Source organism: Melitaea cinxia, chromosome 9 (assembly GCF_905220565.1).
Source record: "Melitaea cinxia chromosome 9, ilMelCinx1.1, whole genome shotgun sequence".
NCBI lineage: Eukaryota > Metazoa > Arthropoda > Insecta > Lepidoptera > Nymphalidae > Melitaea > Melitaea cinxia.
Genome location: NC_059402.1, coordinates 8,535,874 through 8,551,214, shown reverse-complemented (window position 1 = coordinate 8,551,214; position 15,341 = coordinate 8,535,874). Strand labels below are relative to the sequence as shown.

Here is a 15,341-nt window from a genome sequence, read left to right as displayed (position 1 = left end):
AGTACGTTTAACGACAGTTTCGTTTAACAAAAAAAAAAAAAATAACCCTAACCTATCTAACTTAAGAAGTACGTTTAACGACAGTTTCGTTTAACAAAAAAAAAAAAAAATAACCCTAACCTATTTAACTTAAGAAGTACGTTTAACGACAGTTTCGTTTAACAAAAAAAAAAAAAAAATAACCCTAACCTATCTAACTTAAGAAGTACGTTTAACGACAGTTTCATTTAACAAAAAAAAAAAAAAAAAAAATAACCCTAACCTATCCAACTTAAGAAGTACGTTTAACGACAGTTTCGTTTAACAAAAAAAAAAAAATAACCCTAACCTATCTAACTTAAGAAGTACGTTTAACGACAGTTTCGTTTAACAAAAAAAAAAAAAAAAAAATAACCCTAACCTATCTAACTTAAGAAGTACGTTTAACGACAGTTTCGTTTAACAAAAAAAAAAAAATAACCCTAACCTATCTAACTTAAGAAGTACAACGCTTAACGACGTGGGGGGAAGGGGGGAGAGGATGGGGAACGCTACCCCTGGTACCACTGTCACACCTCAGAACCCCATAGTTATGGAGATATCCATGGTTAAAGTTTTCAGGCTAGAAGAAGAATTTCGAAAGTTAGAGGAACGCTTGGCTCCGGCGCTGCGGGAAGTGCAGCCCTTCCGCCCTTGCGTGCGAAAGCACGCTCACTCATGCTCCGTTCCGCAGCGGAGGCTGGTCGCCTGCGGCGACCAGCCTCAGCCGCTCCTCTACGCATTCGTTCGCGCGCTTTCGCACGGCGGGCGAGGGCTGCCCTCCCTCCGCGCCTATTTCTCATAGTAGCAATAATTGTGTTTGCTAGCAAACGAAAAGAACTGACTTCAATTACATCGACATGTAATATAACGTAAGTAGTCGAAACAAATTAACAAACGCACTAATTTTGATTTTCGAAGGTTCCTCTCGATTTTGCTGGGATTCCATCATGAGATTCGGGTTTCCTTATCATGGTACCTCCCTTGGGATATTTCCTTTTCAACAAAATAATCAATAATCAGCAAAATCGGTTCAAAATCCTCGAAGTTATCCGCGAACACACAAAAAACAGCATATATACGGTCGAGTTGAGAAACCTCCTTCTTTTTTGAAGTCGGTTAATAAAATCATGTTCATTAATAAATAAAAAATTTAAACCGTGATGAAATCTTGAAGAAAAATCAGCACTATCAATATCGTAATTTGTGAGTTTATTTAAAAAAACATTTTTTTGTTTAGCGCGCCATCTGTCATTTTTGACCCACACTACCACAGTTAAGTAATTCAGGATAACTTTTGTTCACCAGTATTAATAATTATATATTATTATCACTTATTGAAGTATTTTTTTTGCGGCAATATAATATTTTTGCAGATTTCTACATAAGTATATTGTATTACCTAAGAATATCAGTAGTAGGGCGCCACCAATTTGTTTTAGTTTTAAATTTTTGTATAAATCGTGATCTATATTTTACCATCGAAACATACACTAGCGCCATCTAATCTGACAATAATTGTACAAATTAAAATTATACACTAAATAATAACTAGCTGACCCCGCAAACGTTGTTTTGCCACAATGTTATTAACCCTCTTAACCCTCTTACCCCTCTTATAGCTTAGGGGTATGAAAAATAGATGTTGGCCGATTCTCAGATGTACCCGATATGCACACAAAATTTCATAAAAATCGGTCCAGCCGTTTCGAAGGAGTATGTTAACTAACATTGTGAGACGGGAATTTTATATTAATAGTAAATTAATACTACATTAATGTACTTGATTAATGCAGTTTTAAATAAAATGTGTTATTTTCAATTTACAACCTTTTTTTTTAATTTCTGCGTAGTAAAGTTTTATGTAATGTTTTTTTTCCGAGTGGTGTGCAATAAAGTATATTCTATCTATCTATATCTAAAGTGTGAGTCGGCACACAACTCATTTTGCATCGCCATGTGGCACGAACCGGACTTTTATATGAAACCGAATGCAACAAAAATTACGCGACTGACAACTCACAAAATTACGGTCGTTTGGCCTCACCCTTATAGCTAATATAATTTGCACATGTCGATTAAAAGTTGGAAAACTTTACTTAAACATTATTTATAGTTTACTAGCGGACTCGGCCGACGTTGTCCTGCTCGGAAAACAGCTATCAAATTTGATATCTTACATACCGATAGCAGCTCCACCTACCGGGTTCATTTGAGATAAAAAAACCACCCTATCTTCCAAGTTGGACCAAATTACAAATGCTTACAAAATTTGATAAAAATTGATTCAGTAGTTTCGGAGATACATACCGATAGCAGCCCCACCTATCGGGTCCAATTGAGGGAAAAACTACCCTATCTCTCAAATTACAGATGCTTACAAAATTTGATAAAAATTGGTTCAGTAGTTTCGGAGTATATCGCTCACATACATCGTGACACGAATTATATATATAAGTATAAGAGTTGTTCTTTCTTCAACAGTAATATTTTATTTAAAAATATTATAGACCATCGTTTTACCGAATTTGTTATAGCGGGATTTCGTACGGTGAGAGTTAAATTTCCTCAGCCAACAACACGTTTGTGACTGCTTTGATGCTATAATAATTGTAAACAGCGATGTACATTTTATAACAGATTAATTTACCTTACGTGTTATTTTTAAGAAATATATTATTGACAATGATTTGCATCGAGCATAATAATAAAAAAAATCATTTAATTATGACTATTTTATTGTTTTCCCGTTTCAATATTGTTTATTATAAGTTTTTGCTATGAAATTGCCTTATTTACAGATAGAGACGCTAGATTGACAAATCGTCATGAACATTGACAATCGTTGTGAAAGTCGTCTGACCTGTTTAGCTTTATACGTGAATTACGCATTTCACCGAGCTTTCCAAACGGCTTAGCGTTGAAAGGATAATAGCAGGATCATTCAATACAAGTTAAGTAATTTAGAAATCTACTGAATGTTATTGTAATAATGTGTAACTAACCAATATCTAATTGACAAAGATATCAATGAAACAAGCTTGATATTATATCTATATACATAATACAAATAATAAAAAAAAATACAGTCGAATTGAGAACCTCCTCCTTTTTTGGAAGTCGGTTAAAAAGTACACATAAAATATAAGACATAAAAGAGTACCAAAAAAAAAAAAAAAAAAACAAATCAAGACTACCAACATATAGTTAAAATTTAAGTAATTAAGTTTGTGTTATCAGGTTTGGTTACATTTATTTAACGTTAATTATTATTAAGTGTTTTAAGTAACACCATAAAATACAACGACATAAATTGACGTTTTGATTAACTCTTTTTTTGATTTGACGTGTCCGTCAACTTAAAAAAAGAGCCATCAAATCGATACACAACCACACACATTAAAAAGTACAGTTGAATTGAAAACCTTTTTTTCAAGTCGGTTAATTGCACAATTACAATACAAATACAATTCATTTCTTTACTCATTATAATCTTACTAAGAATCAATAATCATTATCATTTTAAATATTAAAATCACGTGGTTTCCTACCACAATTTCAAGTAGTAATACAATTAATTATTATTATAATTTGCAAAAATGTTGATATATCTGATAAGGATAACAATTGCCTATTTGTTATATATAAATATATTATTACCATAAAATATATATTTTTAATTCTAATACATATTGTTTTCTGATGTTTACGCGAATTTCACTCATAATAACGAAACAACTTATTTTCGGATTTAATCGCGGTTTATTAGGTTTTTTACATGCCCGATTTTTTGGGAGGACCATGACCTCCACACGCTTCAGCCTGTAACATCCCACTGCTAGGCATAGGCCTCTTTACCCATCCGAGAAGGATCCGAACTTAATTCACCACGCTGTTCTAATGCGAGTTGGCGGATATATTCCCTACTATGAGTAACGATCGCTATCAGCTGTACATGATAACAACCCGGACCGATTTTAGACTAATAGTGTTTTTATTTTGTCCAAAAAGACTATTTTTAGGCATGTTAGATGATATAGAATGCTCTTAGCTTATCTTTAATTTTTAAATTTTGTTATGAAAAAAATAATTTCCATAGCCTGTTTCACCGGTTGCTGAAATTTATTTATCTAAAAGGGCTCGTTTTACTACAACATGTTAGGTGCAACAAATGGTTTTACAGGTTGCCAATAAAATCAGATGAATTAATTTTGGTGGTGATATAGCAAAAAAAATCAATAGCTTTTATCTGTTGGATACCGATTTCCGACCTGATCGGCAGCTAATAAAACAGGTCCTTACAATACTAGTACCAGTAGTTTGCGAAGCTAAAAATACTGAAAGACAACAAATAAGCGAATATCGGGGAGTCGTGAATGCACTGAACTGTAGAAAGTGTGTAACAAGACAACTTTCGCGGCCAAATTCGAGAGAAAGTAGTCCGCGGGGCGCCCGGCGAATACATTATATCACTTTAGCCGGCGACTTCGGATTATATCACGAGGTAAACAAAGCCTTTTATGTATTAAAATACCAAATAAGTCCTCTTACTGCAACATTTTGTGTAAATATAATATAGATATATGTTTATTTCATTACAAGTGTTATATCGTAAATATCTCCTTTCCCTTTCAATATTTAACGCAGACGCGGAAATAGCATCCGTGCGCGCCAAATTAGCGTATCCATGTGTTAACAATATAACACGCCTATTTACAGATCGAACAATGGAAGGTCACAATCTGCCTATCGATACATACAAATGAAGATTCTGAAGAGGGGATTATTTCCTCACAATTCGAATATGATTAGACATATAAAATTGACAACGACCTAAATCGTTATCTGTCTAGTTCTATGCCTATAACCTAAAGTGTGTTTGTCTAAAATCAGGAGCTGTGGTCACCTAATTCACCACAGGAACACACTGCTTGAAAGCAAAATTTTTTTGCTATGATCTTCTGTAAGACCAAGGTACCAGTCGGGCTGCGCCAGATTTTGAGCTGGATATTTCCTGCTGTGCCCTGCCTCAGCTAAAATAAACAAAGTTTATTAATTAACTAAACAAACTTTAGTTTATGCTGGCTAGATGTTTACCTTAAACAATCAAAATGTTATGCAATTTATAATATAGTACGGTATAAACGATTATAGTCCAACAGAGTTTGAGATTTCTTCTTTTAATGAATTTTTCGTATGCGTAGTATCACCGTACAACACTTTACGCTACATATTTTTATGGCGAGCTAATAGTAAAGTCGTGCGAAAGCAATACTAGGTACAGGAGTTTTCCTTAATTTTATTCTTTATCTTTACTACTAGTACGTATAACTACCATATTTTTTTTTGTCAAAATTAAAAGATTTATCTACTTCTAAAAATGTAGCTCTGTAACATACACAAACGAACAGCCGGACGCAGAGCAGTCTTGTAATTAGTAATAGTTCCGTTAATATTCTGTACGAAATCCTAACTAGACATCCCCATTTCAATCCAACTACAATTTGTGATTAATATTTTTGTACAGACAATGAACAATGAAAATCTGTGACATGAAATAACAAACTTATTATTGTAACTAAATATTATCTTATTATGATAAACATCTATTCAAACGTGATTACTTTTTATCCTTCTTTGAGTATTTTCTGTCTAGACATCTTTTCAAGATAAAGATACGACTTTTTAAAAAAACAACACTCATAGATATCACTGTCTACATTATTTTAAAAATTAACGGTAAGTGGTTTTTTATTATACTCTATTAGAAAAATAGTTAAACCTTTAACGAAGCGTGGACGCTATACGACAGATCAGTTTAACAATAAAACTTAAGAGAATATAATATATTCTATTGTAATATATTAGCACGAGAAATTCTAGCCAGCACGATGACCTTAGAGAAGCGAAGCTGGCGCCGTCATTGCTGATCTCATTTAACGCTTGCACTACTACCTAATATCTAAACGTGGACTTCGTTGTTGATCTTATAATATTTCATTAAAACATACATCAAAAATAAAGAAGTAAGAAATTCTTTAAAGCTAGATAAAATTTTGAATTACTATTAATACTGAAATAGTATCAAAATGTTACGTTGACTTGCTATTAAATATTATGCACTTTCAATTACTTACTTGGCTGGTAACTTAGACACGTGGTCTTAGAGGTCGAAAAGCATCTAGTAACATGCCTAGAAACAATTGAGAATTTTATCTTACTTTTATATCTTATTAGATTATACATATTTTCCATTAAACAAATTTTCAGATACGTCCGTCCGTACGTATGAAGAATGTTTGTTTCCACACTAATATAGAATTGCTTACACACTAATTTAAAATATAATAACATTCTTTAATACGATAGCATTGTATTATTTTTATTTATACATGTACCTATTATATATAAAAAACGGTATTACAAGAAACTATATTATAATATGATGACGATGACCTTAAAAATATCGGCGTCATAGCTGATCTCATAATGAACACGCAAGATCTCAGACACTAGATACTATAAAGTTACAATTGTTCTTATTATTTCATATATTCTATTTTTATACGCAATTTAGTATGTAAGCGAATAATTATAATTGAAATACTATTTTCTAAGTTTTTATTATCTTTCATAAATAATCAATTAATCATACCGTATAAAGATTTGATTAAAATGTTCAATTACGAAAACATATAATTGTGACATACTTGTAATACTTGTGTGATAATAAATGTTTGAGCTCTTTACATATCTCATTAAATATTATAGTTAAATCTCAGGGCCGTATAATGTAAGTTTTCCAATAAGATACATTAAACCTACATATTTACTTGGCACAAGGTTTGTTATTGTCATATTCATATTATGACTCAGAAATGATCTTGGATAAACTCGGTAAAACTGTAGACTATTAAACAACACTTTTTTTATAGAACGCATATGCCTGGATGGAAAAATCCGAAACTAACCCCCAATGCCGGTGTTTAGGCGATTACAGATAACCAATAACAACTATGAAAATCAATCAATATACGTCATCGTAGTACTTACATATCGGTGTCTTTAAATATTACACAGGTCCAATGTAGCAATAATGTCCTTACGATTACACTAGTGGCTTCTATTTCGCCATTTGAAATCGCAGCATAATATTTCAAACTACAATATTTTTTTAATAATAGAAAGAATCATTAAGGTCAGTTACGGTTGATAGTAATCAATATTTATTTTCTTTATTAATTATTATTTATATAGTTTTTTTTTTATTACTATCAAGGATAGTTCTGTAAGGTATCAGATAATCTTTTGTATATTTATTTCATTTTTCAACACAATTTATTTTATCGATTACATTTTTTTAAATGTGTGATACATGAAATTTTGATGACATGATAATTACATATATATATATACCAACAAACTTGCCAACACTGACATAGAAGAAGACTCGAAGGCTTGTATTAATCTGTAAGCATAATCAACAAGATCACCATGTTCCACTTCAATGTACATACTTAATTACAAATGCTCTTCATGATACGATATTAATTTTATGCTCTTAAATTTTTGTATATCTTTTTTTGTATATGACACCGAGTTGGCGCAACGGTTACAGCCATGGATTGTACCTGTTGCGCTAGCGGTTGCGGGTTCGATCCCCGCACATGACAAACATTTGTATTGGCCATACAGGTGATTGCCGTGGTCTGGGTGTTTGTGCAGTCCTTGTGGGGTCTCCCCACCGTGCCTCGGAGAGCACGTTAAGCCGTCGGTCCCGGTTGTTATCATGTACACCTGATAGCGATCGTTACTCATAGTAGGGAATATATCCGCCAACCCGCATTGGAGCAGCGTGGTGGATTAAGCTCTAATCCTTCTCCTACATGGGGAAAGAGGCCTATGCCCAGTAGTGGGATATTACAGGCTGAAGCGTAAATTTTTGTATATAAGTTATTTCAGTTATCGAGCTTAGTATAAATAAATTATGTTTAACAGACACTCTTGGTCGCTTGTCCTTATGGTAGGTTAAGATATATTAATGCCTGATTTAGTTGCCAGCCGACCGTTTTATTTTTTTTATTTTTTATAAAATATGTACAAATAAATAATACATATATAAATAAAATAATAATATGTATGTATATAACATCCAAAACCGGGGCGGAAAACGCATCCAAAACCCATAGAGCACAAAGGGTAGGAAAAATGGGCCACAGTAATCTGTTACGACGAGCTAATCATAAAATGGAATAAAACAATTTAGAGATCGATAACCTATAAATATTGCATTTTGCCTATAATTTTTTTTAAGTGATATATCCACAGGCTTATAATGCCCGTGCTTTTGTTATTTCATTTTTTTTTGTTTAAACATGCATCGGTACTTCACTGCAACTTTAGAATCCTAGAAACCTTAACAACTTAGTCTTAAAATTTCTAAGTCGAAGCAAGTCCACTAATCAAGACTATTCTACATATTGTTTTTTTTTATTTTTATATATAGGTATTATTTTTATTATTTTATTTTTATTTATAAATGTTATTAGATATATTAAATAAGCTTGAACTACGTTTCTAGTTTTATATCATTCTTGTGACAATAAAAACTATTTTCATTTAAATTTATCGTATCATTGTTTATTTTAGTAAATTTAAGGCACACGCGGAAGTGCGTCCTTGTTAGTATTACAAGTACACACTGTTTAAATTATGTAGAGACATAGCGAGATTATGTAAACGTAATATATGCTAGTAATTGCGTGCAACTAGGAAAAATTGTTAAATATAGTTCGTGCATTCGGTTCAAAAAATATTTATACTAAAACAGTGTTAAAGCTAAAATCGCTTAATGTCTTTTAAACCGACTTCCAAAATAGGAGGAGGTTCTCAATTCTATTGTATTTTTTATGCATGTTACATCAGAATTTTTTAATGGATGAACCAATTTAGATGATCCGATTGCGATTTTTTATTTTTTATCCAAAGGTGGTGCTTGTCCTGTGGTTCCGTTTAAATTTAATCGAGATCGGACTAGTACTATTCGAGTTATATCTAATAACGCGTATTTACTTGACTATTTTTTCGTCTACCTACGTTGTATTACTTGTCGATGTAATCCAAATTTGCTTTTTTTTTTCGTTTGCGAGCAAATACAAATATTTTGACTTTAATATATTTAACGATTTCTAGAATATGAAATAAATTAAAAATCTCATTAAGAATTTTCTTCACCAAAATACGTATATTATGTTTATATTCTTATTATTTAATAATAAAAATCTATTTAGAGATTTTCTTTTACATTACAAACACACTAACGACCCGCCCCGGGTTCGCAAGGGTGCAATGCTGAAACTAAATATAAAATATGAAATAAATATGTGTTTATTTACGACATCACATTATTGTAATATAGTTCTAAGTTTGTAATATAGTTAATTTTTAATCGTCCATACACAATTTTGTCACACCTTCGCGCGTGTTACAACCATGAATATCTTTTATCACTTCGATAATATTACTTCAACGATAACATCTCAGAAAATTTGAGATAAAATTAATTTAATTTATATACGTTTATCTATTTCCTTTTGTAACAATTATACAAATTACGTATTTTATGTTTCCACGTGGAGATTCGATGGAACTATTGTTCGGTAACAAACGTTGATGACATCTGATATATTTAAGAATATTTTTATTTAAATTATTAATAAGCTTACAAAACTTTTTGTCAATTTTTTTTTACATACAAAACAACTTTTAATAAACAAAACATGTTATATAAAAAATATACTAGCTGTGCCCGCGACTTCGTCCGCGTGGAATGTAAAAAAATATTGTTCAGTTCGCAGACTTAAATAATAAATTTCTAATATAAAGGAGGCCTAAGTTACTCCTTATTACATCAGCTATTTGCCAGTGAAAGTCCCGTCAAAATCGGCCCAGCCGTTACATAGAGTAGCTGGAACAAATAGACAGACAGACAAAAATTTAAAAAAATGTTCCACGTGCATTTAGTAAAAAGCGGTTATTTCAATATTACAAACAGATACTCCAATTTTATTTATTTGTATAGACATAGATATTTACATACCTATACGATAAAAAAGGAATCGAAATTCATAATATTAGGACTGTTGAGGTAGAGAGAACATTTTCCTCAAATTTAAAAAGATTACACGTAATAGACGTTAGGACAAAATATGTATATATAACCACGTGACTCAACATTTAGTTATAAGTATGTAATATTTAAAGATGCTGTAACAATGTCTGATTGCGTTCAAGTGTGTTCAAAACGTGACTAGTTTCAGTAAAGGATCCAATAAGAGCTATCTGAATATGATATCCGTAAGTATTTTCACAAATTCTAATAGTAACATTTTAAATTTTACTATATTTTTAATTTCTTTTAGAAAGTAAAGTATTTGTGTTGTAAAATACTAGTATTTTACTAAATGCACGTGGTTGTTTACACCGTTCTGTAACGGTACATTGTAACTAATAAATAATTGTGTTTGCTCGCAAACGAAAAAAAACCGACTTCAATTACATCGACGAGTAATACAACGTAGATCGACGAAAAAATACTCAAGTAACTGCGCGTTATCAAAGATTACTCAAAAAGTAGTTATCAGATCTCAATGAAATTTATATGTGACCACATGACAAACATCAGCTTTCGATTAAATTAAAAATTATTAAAATCGGTACACCCAGTAAAAAGTTATTGCGGATTTTCAAGAAGGTCCCTCGATTTCTCTGGGATCCCATCATCAGATCCTGGTTTCCTTATCATGGTACTAAACTAAGGATATCTTTTTTCCAACAAAAAAAGAATTATCAAAATCGGTATATCCAGTAGAAAGTTATGCGGTATAATACAACGTAGGTCGACGAAATAAGCGTCAAGTAAAAACGCATTATTAGATATAGCTCGAAAAGTAGTTGTTAGATCTCAAATAAATTTAAATGGGACCAATTGGCACACACCACCTTTCGATTAAAACAAAATTTGTCGAAATCGGTCCACCCGGTCAAAAGTTCTGATGTAACATACATAAAAAAAAAAAAAAAAAAAAAAAAAAAAAAAAATACAGTCGAATTGAGAACCTCCTCCTTTTTTGGAAGTCGGTTAAAAAACTATGTGTGTCGAGTTTGGCGGTTTATTACGGCTATTCAATGAAGTGATTTTCTTACAAAATTGAATACGACATCACGAGTGGATCTAGTACACCGGTTTTAATGATGTTCATAATCAGAAAATAATATAATGTTGGATTCTAAGTTATAATTAGTAATCAGCGCTACTTCTCATAAAAGTAATACAGTAGTTATAAAAATCAATGCAAGGGAAACTGCGAGAGACGTCGTCGAAAAAACAATTTTATATAGAAATATAATAATAAATAAATATTATGTAAGTATTGCTTGGTAAAACTTGTTATATCCAGCGTTACTTCTATTGCGTGTCTCGACGACAGGTTCGCCTGAATACTAGAACAGTTAATGAGCTATTTTATTCCTTTGTTGACAGGCTTTCGATGAATGATAATTGTCATGAAGATTAACTGTTACTTACTATGAAAATTACTGATGTACTCTTCAAGTATAATTTACTACTTAAAAGACATTATTGAATCAATAAAATTATACATAAATGAATAATTACTGACAGTAGTTATTAATGATATGTTCAAGTACATATAACAACATAGATGCTTGGTTTTTCGAATCTTAATTTTTTCCAGTGTTACAATTATATCGAATATAAAAACTACCATGTTAGTTTGACAATAAGAGTCTACAATAAAATGGTAATAGGTTGTTGTAGAGGAAGATTTTCGACAAACGCTTTTTGTCATACTTGACTTAGTATTTGTTACTGCCGACTATTGGCTGTACTAGTTTGGCGTGTACTTGATTACTTAAATATAGAATATCAAAATTAAATTATATCCAATTAAACATTTATTTCTAGTAAGCATCTAAATTTTTAAACCTGTAAAAAATTTTAATAAATGAAAACTACATGGTAAGGAAACGTAAACAACGACCACGTGATAATAAATAATTAAACATTATAACGTATTATTAAGACACTATCGTACTACACACAATTTAATTGCTTGAGTACTTGTTACATTTACAACAACTTTCTAATCTATACAAATAAATAAAATTGTAGTGTCTAGTTATAATATTAAAATAACCGCTTTTTACTAAATGCATATGGATGTTGTTTACACGGCTACATATACCAAAATAACATTTTTAAAAATTTTTGTCTGTCTGCCTGTCTGTCTGTCTGTTTGTTCCGACTACTCTCTGAAACGGCTGGACCGATTTAGACGTGACTTTCACTGGCTAATAGCTGATGTAACAAGGAGTAACTTAGGCTACTTTTATTTTAGAAATTTATTTATTTTGTAACCTTGCGAACTGAACAATATATTTTTTAATTCCACGCGAACGAAGTCGCAGGCACAGCTAGTAAGAAATATAAACTTGACGCTGATGTTGACGTTTCGTAATAAAACCGTACAATGATACTTAACTACAGGGAAGAAAAGGTTTTACGATGTGTCTTAACTTATATTTCTCATCTTGCTTATCTAGGCTTGTCTCAAGATTTCATAATTTTAAAACTCATTTTTAAAAGCAATAAACGCAAACTGAAAAGATTTAGTAAAAATCGTAAGCTCATCGTTCGTAATCGTACTCAGTTTATTCGAAAACATTTTGTAATCGATAAGATATCAAAGAATCTTTACGTACACGTTTCCTTGAAATCTATCAGATTTCTTTAGTTTTTATATACGTCATACAAGACAAAATTCATAATGATATAGCAATACTTACAAGAATACGCAACTAGAGCGCTAATAGAATGAATCATTTTATCAGTAAGAAAATAATATTAAGGAAAAAGCGTTTTCAAATAAATAATTCCAAGTTCCGTTTATTAAAATTATCCAAAAATCAATGATGTTTTTTCCTACATTGAAAAATAATATTTAAATAACTATTTATTATCACACTTATATTTAATTAATGGATTTTGACGAATATCGTTAACGATATTTGTACAAATGGTGCGCTAAATATGACACCTTATTAGGTGATGTCTTATTGAAATACGTATAATATTCATCGGATGAGTGTCAATGTGTACATTATGTTACAATAATGACAACAGACATACGTTGTTTTCATTGAGAGTCTGATCATGATTCGTATATTTTACGACGTCCGGTATTTGCGGAAAAGAATAGCGATTAATTTATTTGAATGTGTTTGTGTGGGGTAAACAAATGACAATGTTATATTAAATAATTTTATGCGACATAATATTCTGTTTAATATCAAATTTTCATAAATAACATAAGGTACATACAAAATGCTTTTATAGCATTTTAATATTTATTTACGATGTTAGACATTACATTGTTTTGTAGTTATCTGCAACGTTAAGGTACTTCAAGTCTGCGAGTCACGAGTGGCATCACCACGGAGCAGTGAGCATAAACCACTACGCGATGAGGCGTGACGCGTCGTGACCGTGACGGGACCTAGGGCAAACGTCCTCGATTCCGACCGACCATATCGATACTTTATACATTTAGCGACTATACATTTTTTCTTTAAATATTTAATAAATATGAAAATTCAAGATAATATTCGATCTTTACATCTAAATACATACTTAACAGATATTTGCATTGCAAATACAGCGACGAAATAAAATCGTCCCAACACAACATTCCTTAAATATCAATAGTCGTAATCGACATAACGGTAGTAAGCTTTTTTTGGCATTTATTCGTTCTTTAACCTAAGTCCTCTGAGTATGTTATTTGATAGACGTGAAATTTTATAATCAGTTTTATAACATGCTTACGAATAATATATAACTATTAAATTTTAATGATGTGCTCAATTCCGACCTAGTTTAGTGGTAGAGCGGCCAGCGTCGAAACAGGGTCGCAGACGTTTGGTCGAGGTGACTGACCCCGCTATCACGATGATCATTCCGGTTAGAGAATTATCAATATACGTCACTGTGCTGCAGCGCAACTAGAGCAGGACTAGATGCATTTTTAAATGGTCCAAAACTTATTTGCCCATTTTAACAAGGGTATCGTCAAACAAATCCACCGTAAACTAGTTTTTTTTTTAATAGTTATGTATAATGAGCCGTGAGGTCTCGTTCTCTTTAGAGAAAACGTGTATGACCATTTTACCGTTAGCCGTGTGAGCTCATCGCTCTTAGTGTTTTAAGGGAAAAACTTAGGTTTAGTAAAATTTACGTTTATTACAATTTACAACTATTTTAATACAATCTAAAAGTTATAACGAATACTCCCTTCTGATGTTTATAAAATTTCATCAAAAATCAATCATGAAAGAATGTAAATTATTCTTATTTGATTCGTTTTAATAACATTTTCCACGTTACGTAAATACAAAATAACAATTAACATAAGCTGTCATACAATAATTTCTTTTTAAAATTTCAAGACTTCTTTGTTTTACTTTATTCGTTGAACTTTTACAGTTATTAGTTTAATTATTTTAAATTTGTTTGAACAACAATTAAACATAATAATTATAAATACGTTTTGAGATTTTCCACATGTGACATTAAGTAGTACATTTTATGTACAGATGAGAATTAATAAATGTTCTAATAGAAATTTTAGCACCTCAACTGGAATGTTATCATAAGGTAATATACAAAAAAAAAACAGTTGCACTCACCTCCGAGGTGAATAAACTTAGAACATTTTGTTTTTTTAAAGTCACTTAAATGTGTTTTACATCATAAATTATGCAGTCTACGAACTCGTTTCGGATTTAGGATCTATAAGGTTATTTATCTTGATATATTTTGCTAAAATATAACAAAATACCTGTATAATATATGTAGTATTAAACAACTACGTATGTTTGAATTTAATCCATGCGGATGAATATCTCGAGATATAATGCTGGCCTTGACAATTTTTTGCTCTCATATAACACTAAAAATAATGATATTTTTTGAATAAAAATGTAGATTTATTGTGTGATGTTGCTGTGTTTAAAGTTATTTTATATCTTGTTAATGACTTAAGCGCCACTTTTGTATCTTTAAAATTGTTATTTTAGTTGAATTATTAGTAGAAAAATATTTTTATAAGCATATAAAGTATTAGGTTATTTGTCTAAGGATGATGACCGAGGGACCTCTAAATTACACACAACAGTTAGACAAAAGACCATTATCCAACTTTCTGTTTGATTGTGTATCTGTTAAACTGATAAAGATCACTTTC

At 31.2% G+C, this 15,341-nt stretch overlaps 1 protein-coding gene across 1 annotated transcript in view; it reads right to left on the bottom strand.

Annotated features, from left to right (window-relative positions):
• The window catches only part of LOC123656398 (transducin beta-like protein 2), an 88,202-nt gene that overhangs the window by 67,181 nt on the left and 5,680 nt on the right, over window positions 1-15,341 (bottom strand). The gene's annotated exons all lie outside the window — the stretch shown is intronic.